This window comes from Coffea arabica, chromosome 9e, assembly GCF_036785885.1.
Source record: "Coffea arabica cultivar ET-39 chromosome 9e, Coffea Arabica ET-39 HiFi, whole genome shotgun sequence".
Lineage (NCBI taxonomy): Eukaryota > Viridiplantae > Streptophyta > Magnoliopsida > Gentianales > Rubiaceae > Coffea > Coffea arabica.
In genome coordinates this window covers 19,890,375-19,899,764 of record NC_092327.1, presented here as the reverse complement: position 1 = coordinate 19,899,764, position 9,390 = coordinate 19,890,375, and the positions used below count along the sequence as shown (strand labels likewise).

Here is a 9,390-nt window from a genome sequence, read left to right as displayed (position 1 = left end):
CAAGGCAATGTTATATGATGGATGATTTCTGAGCCATTGAGGTGAGTGACCTCAAACTATTTCTAAAGTTATTTATGAACCGTTTCCTGCATTATTTACTTTTGAACTGTTTCCAAAGTTACTTTTGAACTGTTTTCTTGCATTATTTACTTTTGAACTGTTTTCTTGTATATCATGTGTGCTTGCATGTGAGTGTTCCTTGTTTGTTATATTCCTTGACTTATTGGCTTGTTATGATTGATTGATAATGTGTTAAGTGCATTCAATGATTGTTAAAACGAGTTTTCTAGGCGAGTGTGTACTTTATCGCACTCGACCTAAATAAATGTGAAAGTTTCAATGATTAAATGCTAGTTGCGCATGAATGTAAGCCGTTTGGCTGAATTGGGCCCTGCCCTTCGTTACCGATCGACTCGAGCCAGAAGCGGACTCGGTCGGGCGATATGGTGACCCTGGGTGAATTTGGTATACTCGAGTATTACCTTGTAGTCCGGCCACGTCCGGATGGGTGGAGTCCGGCTAACGTCCGGATGGGTGGAGTCCGGCCAACGTCCGGAAAAGGGATGAACGAACAAAAGGATGAACGAGGGATTCTACTTACAAAAATGTTTTTTTAAAATGATTGGGGGAATAAGGGGAAATGTTAGGGGATCGAACGAACAAACAAATAGCTCCATGTGGGCCCGTATCCTTTTAATGAATGTTGCTATCGCTTTCCATTGTAAATGTTTCTTGAATTATTGATACTCCATCATTGATTTATGACATTTTTGAAATGAACTATTGTGAAACCGATTTGATTACTGATTTTACTGGTTACTCGCTGAGCTTCTAGCTCACCCCAAAACTATTTTATTCCCCTCCACAGGGCTCGTGGCGAAGGAAGGCTTGTTGTGATTTTATTGTTGTGGAATTCCTCCTGTATCATAATTGGGATCATGGATCAGAGTGGCGCAGTGGAAGCGTGGACGCTTCGCGTTTGATATGTAATTATTGGAGAATTTGATGTAATATTTGAGATTTATATTGTAATCTGTTTGAGGACTTTAGTGAACGACTGAGTCCCGGCGAGAGCTGGGCAGGCGGCCCGCCGAACCCTCTGGTTCGCCTTAGGGGGAGGTGGGGCTGTCACACAAACCCTACGTAACACGCGATAGAACCCCAAGAAACCAACAATCGAAGATTACTAAGCGGAGAACACGAAGGCCAAACCATTCTAAGCGATAACACTGCAATCAAACGATTCACGTACAACGAACAACGAAGAACGAAAATGAAGATGAAAATGAACAGTAGTTGCCACGTCACAATCCGGCCAAGACTTGGCCGGATTCAAGGCAGTAAGCAACCAAAATTTTTTCAAAATCCTTTGCTAATCCGGCCAGATATCTGGCCAAGAACTGGCCGAATACACGGCCGGATTCGGTGAACAGTTCCCGCCAGAAATTTTCTTTCCTTGTTCAAACTCCGCACTCGTCCAAATCCCAAACCAGAACACGTGAACTTTAGATAGACCCGGAGACTGTACCTTCCCAACAAATAAGTCGAAGAGACATTGATAACAACTTATATACACATATTGGTAACTTTACAAGTCAAAGGGGTGATACTTAATCAAAATACAATTAGGGTTTTCTTATACAAAGAAGCATAATCAAAACTAGAACCATAATTAGCGCGACTCTCTTCTTCAAAATCATGGTTTCCACAATATTGCTCCTGTAAGGAAAACAAAGGTAACGGGGAGGGATGAGCTTACGCTCAATGAGGTACCCAATATACAAGCAATCAAGAATCATGGAATCAATCAAATGATCACGCCAAATAAGGAAATGAATAACCATCTCAAATAGAAAGGATACAGGTAGCTCTCAAGAGCCAAATTCCCTTTTCTTCATTAGCGATTGATCAAGTAGTAGTTGACGCTCCGTCAACTTTCAAGTACAGTAACCAGTCCAGTAGAGCACCACTTTACGCCAAATTCCGTCCACCAAACATACCCCTTGCCGAGCCCGAACACCTCAACAGTAACAGTGGGTGGTAATACTCGAGTATACCGAAAATCCAGAGTCTCCAATACCCAAAGATTTTCTAGAAGTGGACTACCGTGGTTCGTTACCTAATCGACCAGGCCCTTGCCGGCTCGACTCGAGTAACTAACCCCCGGTTTTGAGCTCAAAGGTCATAGAATGGTCGTTGGACTCAACCCTCCAAATGACATCACCAGATACAGAGAACAGATACAGAGAACAAATACAGACTTATACAGTATACAAGAACCAGAATAAACAGATGAAAGAAACGAGTGTGATAAAGTACATCCTCGTTTCATACAGAGTATACAAAAGTCACAGATAGCCCAGATAAGCAGCAAATTAGGGGAGTGGTACACTCACCAGTTCAAACAAACAACTTCAAACGTTTCCTCCCGAAGTACTTGGATCACCGGCACGTCCTAAACCACCAAGGTAAAATAATTGAGACTCGATTACGAGTCATATGCCTAACCAAGTAAATTACCAATGCAACACAAAAGTATAGTTTTGGAGTGAAAAGGTAGTAGTTGGTCCTAAAAACATGAACGATCCAAAAACCCTTCGCTTCTATCCAAAACCATACCTACAATGATTTACTAACTCCAAACTTAGGGTGCAAAATGAAAGTAAGAATAATTCTAGGAAAACAGGATTTTCCAGTTTTGCGCACCACCATTTGAAAAATCATATCTCAAGATTCTTACGTCCAAAATTGATAAAATTTATATCGGAAAAGAGATTCAAAAGGATACAATTTCTCAGAAGACACATTTATAAGATTCATACCACAAGTTAGTCAAATTCGAGCCTCAAGTCGCTGCTTCATCCAGTAAGTGTGACGCCCCCACTTCTCCCAAAGGCGAACCAAAGGGTATCCGCGGGACGCCTGCCCAGCTCTCGCCAGGACTCACTACAATCCATCATTCAAGAGCTCGAAATACTTTAATTAACTTCAATACACAATTAAGGTACTTCAAATATCTCACACTTACAACTAAGTAGCTTTCAAGCTTAAATACAACCCAACGGAAAATGGTACAATAGCCATCCGTTATAATATAACTTAAAGTCTTCAAAAGAAAACATTCTAGTACTACTCACGAGTACCCTTGGTCTCGAACCCTGTAAAAGAAAACCACAACGTGGAATGAGCTACACAGCCCAGTGAGGTTCCAAGACACTCTAACGGTTCAAATAAATCAAGTAAGTTGGGCATATCATATGCATGGTTCAAGGTTACACAATGGCATGTTATCATGAGGTGATAATCTTTGTACGGTAATTTGAGACATTTATCATGGTATGAGACATTGGCATGTATAGTTCACGAGTGATTGGAGCTTATTACAGGCATAGCTCAGGATTTCATGTTGGCATTTTAGCACGAAACAATTATTATGATACAAGGTAAACATATACTGTAGGATACGGTGTTCCAGTGGAACTCTGTCGGTCATCTGCACCTTATGACTTCCGGATCCCCTCGGTTTGACTGGCCATCACCTTATCCCTCCAGTGGTAATACTCGAGTATACCGAAACGGTTGTCCAGGGTTCCAACCTACCCGACCGAGCCCAGTCCTGGCTCGAGTAGGTCAGTAACCGAGGCAGGGCCCAAGTTCAGCTTAGAGCTTACAACATGCACAAGTAATCAAGTAATTCGACAAAAGGTAAAATTCATCATTTGAGTAGGTCGAGTGAGATAAAGTACACACTCGCCTAACAATGATGGACAACTTCATATAACATGTGATTCATGATAATCAAGTGATCAAGTGGATACTTAGCACGTAAGCACGTAAGCAATACAAGTTGATTTCATGGGAGCATATAATTCACGGATATCGAATAATCATATAGATTAAAAATCATATGAGCAAATAGTCAGGTAATCAGGTAGTCATGTGGGTTGGTAAACGGTTCACGGTTAACGGTTAACTGTTCACGGTTGACGGTTAATTGACAAGCATTGGTCATATGCATAGGCCATCATTGGCCGTTATCCCATTTTTACCACGTGAGAGTCGAGGAGATTCACTCCAACGACGTATGCAACCTTAGCATACCAAGTCATGTTATTCGAGTATTTTCAAGCATGAATTATTCATCTCAAAAGAGAACGAGTGCGATAAAGTACACACTCGACTCCATTTTTCAAAACCAAGTAGACTAAGTAAACAATCTAGCAAGTTAAGCATGTATCGAGTTCATATGGTCATTTGATATGGTTAATGATTTAACCAATTCGTGTAGATATACAATGCAAGTATACATTCCTTAAATAGGCATGAGTATGGTAAATACTTAACACATAGCACTTAATAATCATGAAATAAGCGTGTCCTAGACTTATTCAATTACGTATTCCTATATGGAACACTCACCTAGTCAAAACAAGCGAGTAGTTTTCAAACAAGCGTTTTAGGTGTCCGCTCCGAGTTCCCCTTGGAGATTCCCTCGAGTGCCTGAGTAAACAACCATTAACTATTATACACTATCACTTAGAACTCCTACTTATCAAAGAAGGTTGTACAATCTAAAGGGAATTCATGAATTGGGCCTTAATTATTAATAATCGAGGCTCAAGAGTAAAGTTTTAAAGTCTAAAGAAAGAGACTAACATTTTTCATGAAATCGAGTTAAAAATGTTCAATCGGTATCGAGAAAAGAAGGTAAGTTTCCAAAATCTCATTTCTAAGAAATTGTCAAATTTTAGCTTTGGGTGTCAATTCTAGAAAAATCGTATCTTGCACTACGTAGGTCCAAAATTGGAAAGCTTGATACCATTGGAAACTACATTCCGAGTACTACAAGTTTCTAGAAGACACTTTCCCATGATTCCAAATGGAAGGTATTCAAAAGTTGGATCAAAGTTACAGCTGTAGAATACTAAGACAGTTTCAAGGTTGGTTTTTGGCCAATTTTGGAAATTCAGTAAAATTCACTTGTTTTGAACTAACCTTTGAAATTTGGAAATCAAATAGTGTTACAATCCAAGAGTATAACAATACAAGCGGATTGAGAAATGGAGTTTCGAGCACCAAGATATAGTAGCCCCAAGTTGAGGAAGATTCAAGACTGAAGAAGAATTTCCAGTTTTGAACCTCCAACACTAGAAATTTAATTCGGTATCGAAACGAACTTGGATTGGTACCAAAATTGGCAGTATTTTACTCCCATATGAAAGGTACCACTCTATAAAATTTCAGGGAAAAATACTTTCGGTAAGATAGTTAATTAGTCAACCAAAGTTCAGGAAAATTATAAGGCAATCTGCCTTTGACTTTCATTTTCCAAATTTCCAATCGTCTAACCAAGAAAGTTATCCAACCATGGTTCATTTGTGAAATAAGGGTCTAAGATACACCCATAATATCTTTGGTAAGTGTTTAATATCAAAAACATCAACTAACAAGTTCATTCCAAGATTTGGTTCCAAACCAGTCCCAACATTAGGGTTTTCCAAAACAGAGCAGTCCATTTGTTTCAGTCACAACTCAGTCAATATAGCTCGAAATTGAGCATGGCTTGTGCCGTTGGAAAATACATTCATAGTACTAAAACATCACAGAAGAAGTCATTCCCAAATTCGGCACCCATCTGGTTCAAATTCGGGCATCAAGTTGCTGCCTGAACACTTCATTCCAGACGAACAGAGCAACAGGACAGCGAACTTAAAACATTTGGTTCGGCTTGCTCACAAGGAATCAGAACGTAAATTTTATACCAAATTAAATCTAGGAATGTCTAGTTTCAAACGCCACCGACGGCACATGATTTCGACATCCGAGGACAGAGTTATAGCCAAAATGCCAACGCTGGACAGTGCAATACGGAACAGATTTCCAGATTGCCACTTCTAGGAGAAAAATTCATTTGACCCACCAAACGTTAATGTTTTCCAACGAAAATTTTTACACACATAATATAACATATATACATCAGGTTCATGCCAATAGATCACCAAAAATGGGCCTTCTTATGGCCGAACAAAACAGGGGCATTTTCGGAAATTCTTGCCAAGACCTCTACTTTGAGTTTCCAACAATAACACTCCATAAACTCATCATTATAACCACTAAACTACCATTAAATCCAACAGTAATCCTTAAATCAGCAACAACAACCCAAGTGTGGGAATACCAAGAGCCCACTCATTTCATTTTCACCATAAACAAGCTAACTAAGTGCATGCATGAGCTTAATCTTGCTATATAAATTCCAAAAGACAAGAATCCAAGGGTTGATCATTACCTATTCCTTGGGTGTGCAAGATCAGAAATTTCGGCCCTCTTGAAGCTCCAAGAACCCGTGAAGATGCAGCCTTTTGTTAGCTAAATCCAACCTCCAAGAGGTTTGCTAAGTGGTCTCCAAGTTTGGTGTGATTTGGAGGTGATTTGGGGTAGTTTTGGTTGAGATTAGTGTGCAGAATTTTTGTTGCAAATGAGTTAGAGAGAGAGAGGAGCTTGGCCGGCTGTGAGGAGAGAGAAGAGAGAGTGTGATTTTGATCTAAGTTGGCTTCTCAAAGAAGATTAAATGTGTGGTGAAAAATTGTTCCAAAGTCAACTCTTGTAAGGCTCGTTTGGCACGTTTTTAGGCTCGATTTTCTCGCGCGTTTGGTTCACTAGTGCACTAAACCTCTAATGCACTCATGTTAATATAAACATTATTCACTCTTAATTGTCTCGAAACAAGGGTCTAAAGTTCCTGAATTTAAATCGCGCGTGTGAAAACGCGTATCTCCAATTTAAGCGCGATAACGCGAAACTTCCGAGAAATTCTTATAACGATAGTACTAATAACTATCACTTGAGTATTTAAACATTAAAATGCCTAATTTAGGTCCATTGTACATGTCTCCAATATTTCAAACCTATTGTACTCTCAATCGATCAAGATTTCCAAAGACGTGTTCACTATTTTCACTAAACGAGCTTCCGAAAATTAATTTTTGAAACAAGTCATTTTAAAAATATAATGAAACTATATTTTCATGTAATTAGGTCTCAAGAGCTTAGAAAATAATATTCGGAGTAAAAGACCAAATAAATAATTAAATAAGCTAAAAATAGGAGATTAAATAAGTAAATTTTGCGAGTCCTCACAACCTCCCCTCCTTAAAAGAATTTCGTCCTCGAAATTCATACCTTCTGTAATTTCAGACAACTCTGAACCATGTGGTGTGTTCATGTTATGCGTTCTTTCAGATGCTATTGGTCGGTTTCTCCTTCCATTGACTTGTCGAGGGACAGTTCCATTTCCTTGTGGAGCAGTAGTTTCTCGTGGATACCTCCTTGGACAGTCATGAACTTTATGGTTGGTACTCCCACACCCCATACACTTTCGTCCCTTTAGCCAACAGTTTTCTTCAATGTGATTCGTCCTTCCACAATATCCACAAGTCGGACGAGGTGTTGTGACCTGACTGGCTTGCGAGGTTTTCTTTGATCGTGTCTGTTCTACTGAAGTCCCTCGCGACATAGTTCCTTTTGGTTCCTTTATCATGAGTGGTGCAGGAAATAACAGTCCTACTCCATCCACTTCTTTTCTAACTTTGGGTGGTGGTCCATTTCCTCCTAGTGTACTATCAGATGCATCTCTTTTCCTTGCTTGAAGAGCTCTCAGTTGAGATTTTGTGCTTTCTACCCTTTGCGCTTTTTCGAGAGCGTCACTAAATGTTTCAACCTGTGCTGCAGCAAGGGCATCTTGGATTTCCAAATCTAATCCTTGGATAAACCTTCTTATTCTCTTCCGTTCAGTAGCCACCAATTCTGGGGCATATGTAGATAACTTTGTAAAGCGTGTTTCATACTCAGCTACGCTCAAAGTTCCTTGACGAAGTTTTATAAAATCATCTTCTCTCTTTTCTTGGACAAGTGGAGGAAGAAATTTCTCATTAAATTCACGTACAAAGTTTATCCAAGTCCTTAGGGTTTGATCTCTTTCCCACTTGTTTCTTATAACATTCCACCAGGCTCGGGCTGCTCCTTCAAGTTGAAATACAGCAAAGGTGACTTGTCTCTCCTCTGTGTAATCCAAGGCATCGAATATATTTCTTATATTCTCTAACCAATTCTCAGCCACCTCTGGATCAGGTCCTCCAGCAAACTTGGGCGGGGAAAATTTTTGAAACCGCTCTAAAGCTCGATCCTCCCCTATCTCTTGATTTCCACGTTGGTTTCCTTGTCCAACACCTTGACCTTGTTGAGCTACCAAGAGCTCCAGGATATCCGTCATGCGAGTTAAAACTTGTCCCATTTGGTCATTTCCTCTCCCAGCACTTAGCTCAACGTTTTGATCAATATCGGACCCATTAGCTACTCTTTCATTTCGGGGTTGTCTAGGTTGACGTCCCTTTCGTTGTCCTCTAGTTTCCATGTTCACAACTAATCTATACGCACATGCATAACCCTCACACTTAGTTAAAATTGAACTATACTCATATACCAGTAGCAACATTTAAAAAGGATGAAGTCACTTACACAAATAACATTATCACCATGCAAGTAAACACAAACTAGAGTTCATTAAATCATAACACAAATTATGGCCAAGTAAAGTTCATGCCAAGTCAAAGTCAATAGCAAAATAAACAAGTGATCATCACAAGTACATTCATCTTCAAGGCGCAGACTCTAAGTTCTACTCCCATCGTCTCACTATAAAAGATCACAAGTAGGGATTCACTAGATTATTGGAACTAGACGATTCTCATTCCCTAACATGCTCGATTTCAATCCCAACACAAGGATCTTTTGAGTTACAATATTTTCCATCTTCCACTCTTAATTATTGTACCATCTTAACCAAACAATTATTGGTTTCCTGTAACCATTCACATGAAATATCGATTCATTCTTATTCCCCAAAAATGGAGATATAAAGTCCTTATGGTTGCCCTCAACTCTCAAGTACTCGGGTACAAGAATCCGAAATAAGGTAATTCACAACTCGAGCTGGCCGGTCCCAAGAGTAAATCACCACATTCGAGATTCCTACCCAACATACATATCAAATTCCCTCCAATTATCAAGATAAAGGTTTTACAACCTACAATATTCATGATTCACAGCTTACATTTCTAGAAGGGCACTTAAGCCTTTACTCAATCACATAGTAAGGACCATAACACCACTTGGTCCTATCTTGCTCCTTTGTAGAGACCACGTGAATTGGCTCTAAATTTCATTGCTACAAGCAATCTTTTAACTTTCAAACCAGTCCCACAGTCCGGCATCCTAAACATTTAAGCCTAGGATACACTACAAAGATCTGAAGCCTAAGCTCTGATACCAACTGTGACGCCCCCACTTCTCCCAAAGGCGAACCAAAGGGTATCCGCGGGACGCCTGCCC

General features: G+C 39.8%; 1 long non-coding RNA gene across 2 annotated transcripts; it reads right to left on the bottom strand.

Annotated features, from left to right (window-relative positions):
- Window positions 1–2,965: 2,965 nt before the first annotated feature.
- Window positions 2,966–6,506, bottom strand: LOC140014828 (uncharacterized). Of its 2 annotated transcripts, XR_011821528.1 has the most exons (3): window positions 6,290–6,506; window positions 4,420–4,500; window positions 2,966–3,158 (listed from the first exon to the last, which is right to left on the bottom strand). It is a non-coding gene; the product is annotated as an uncharacterized lncRNA (long non-coding RNA). The 2 variants fall into 2 exon arrangements; XR_011821529.1 differs by lacking the exon at window positions 2,966–3,158 and having other exon boundaries at window positions 4,122–4,500.
- Between the last annotated feature and the right edge of the window lie 2,884 nt (window positions 6,507–9,390).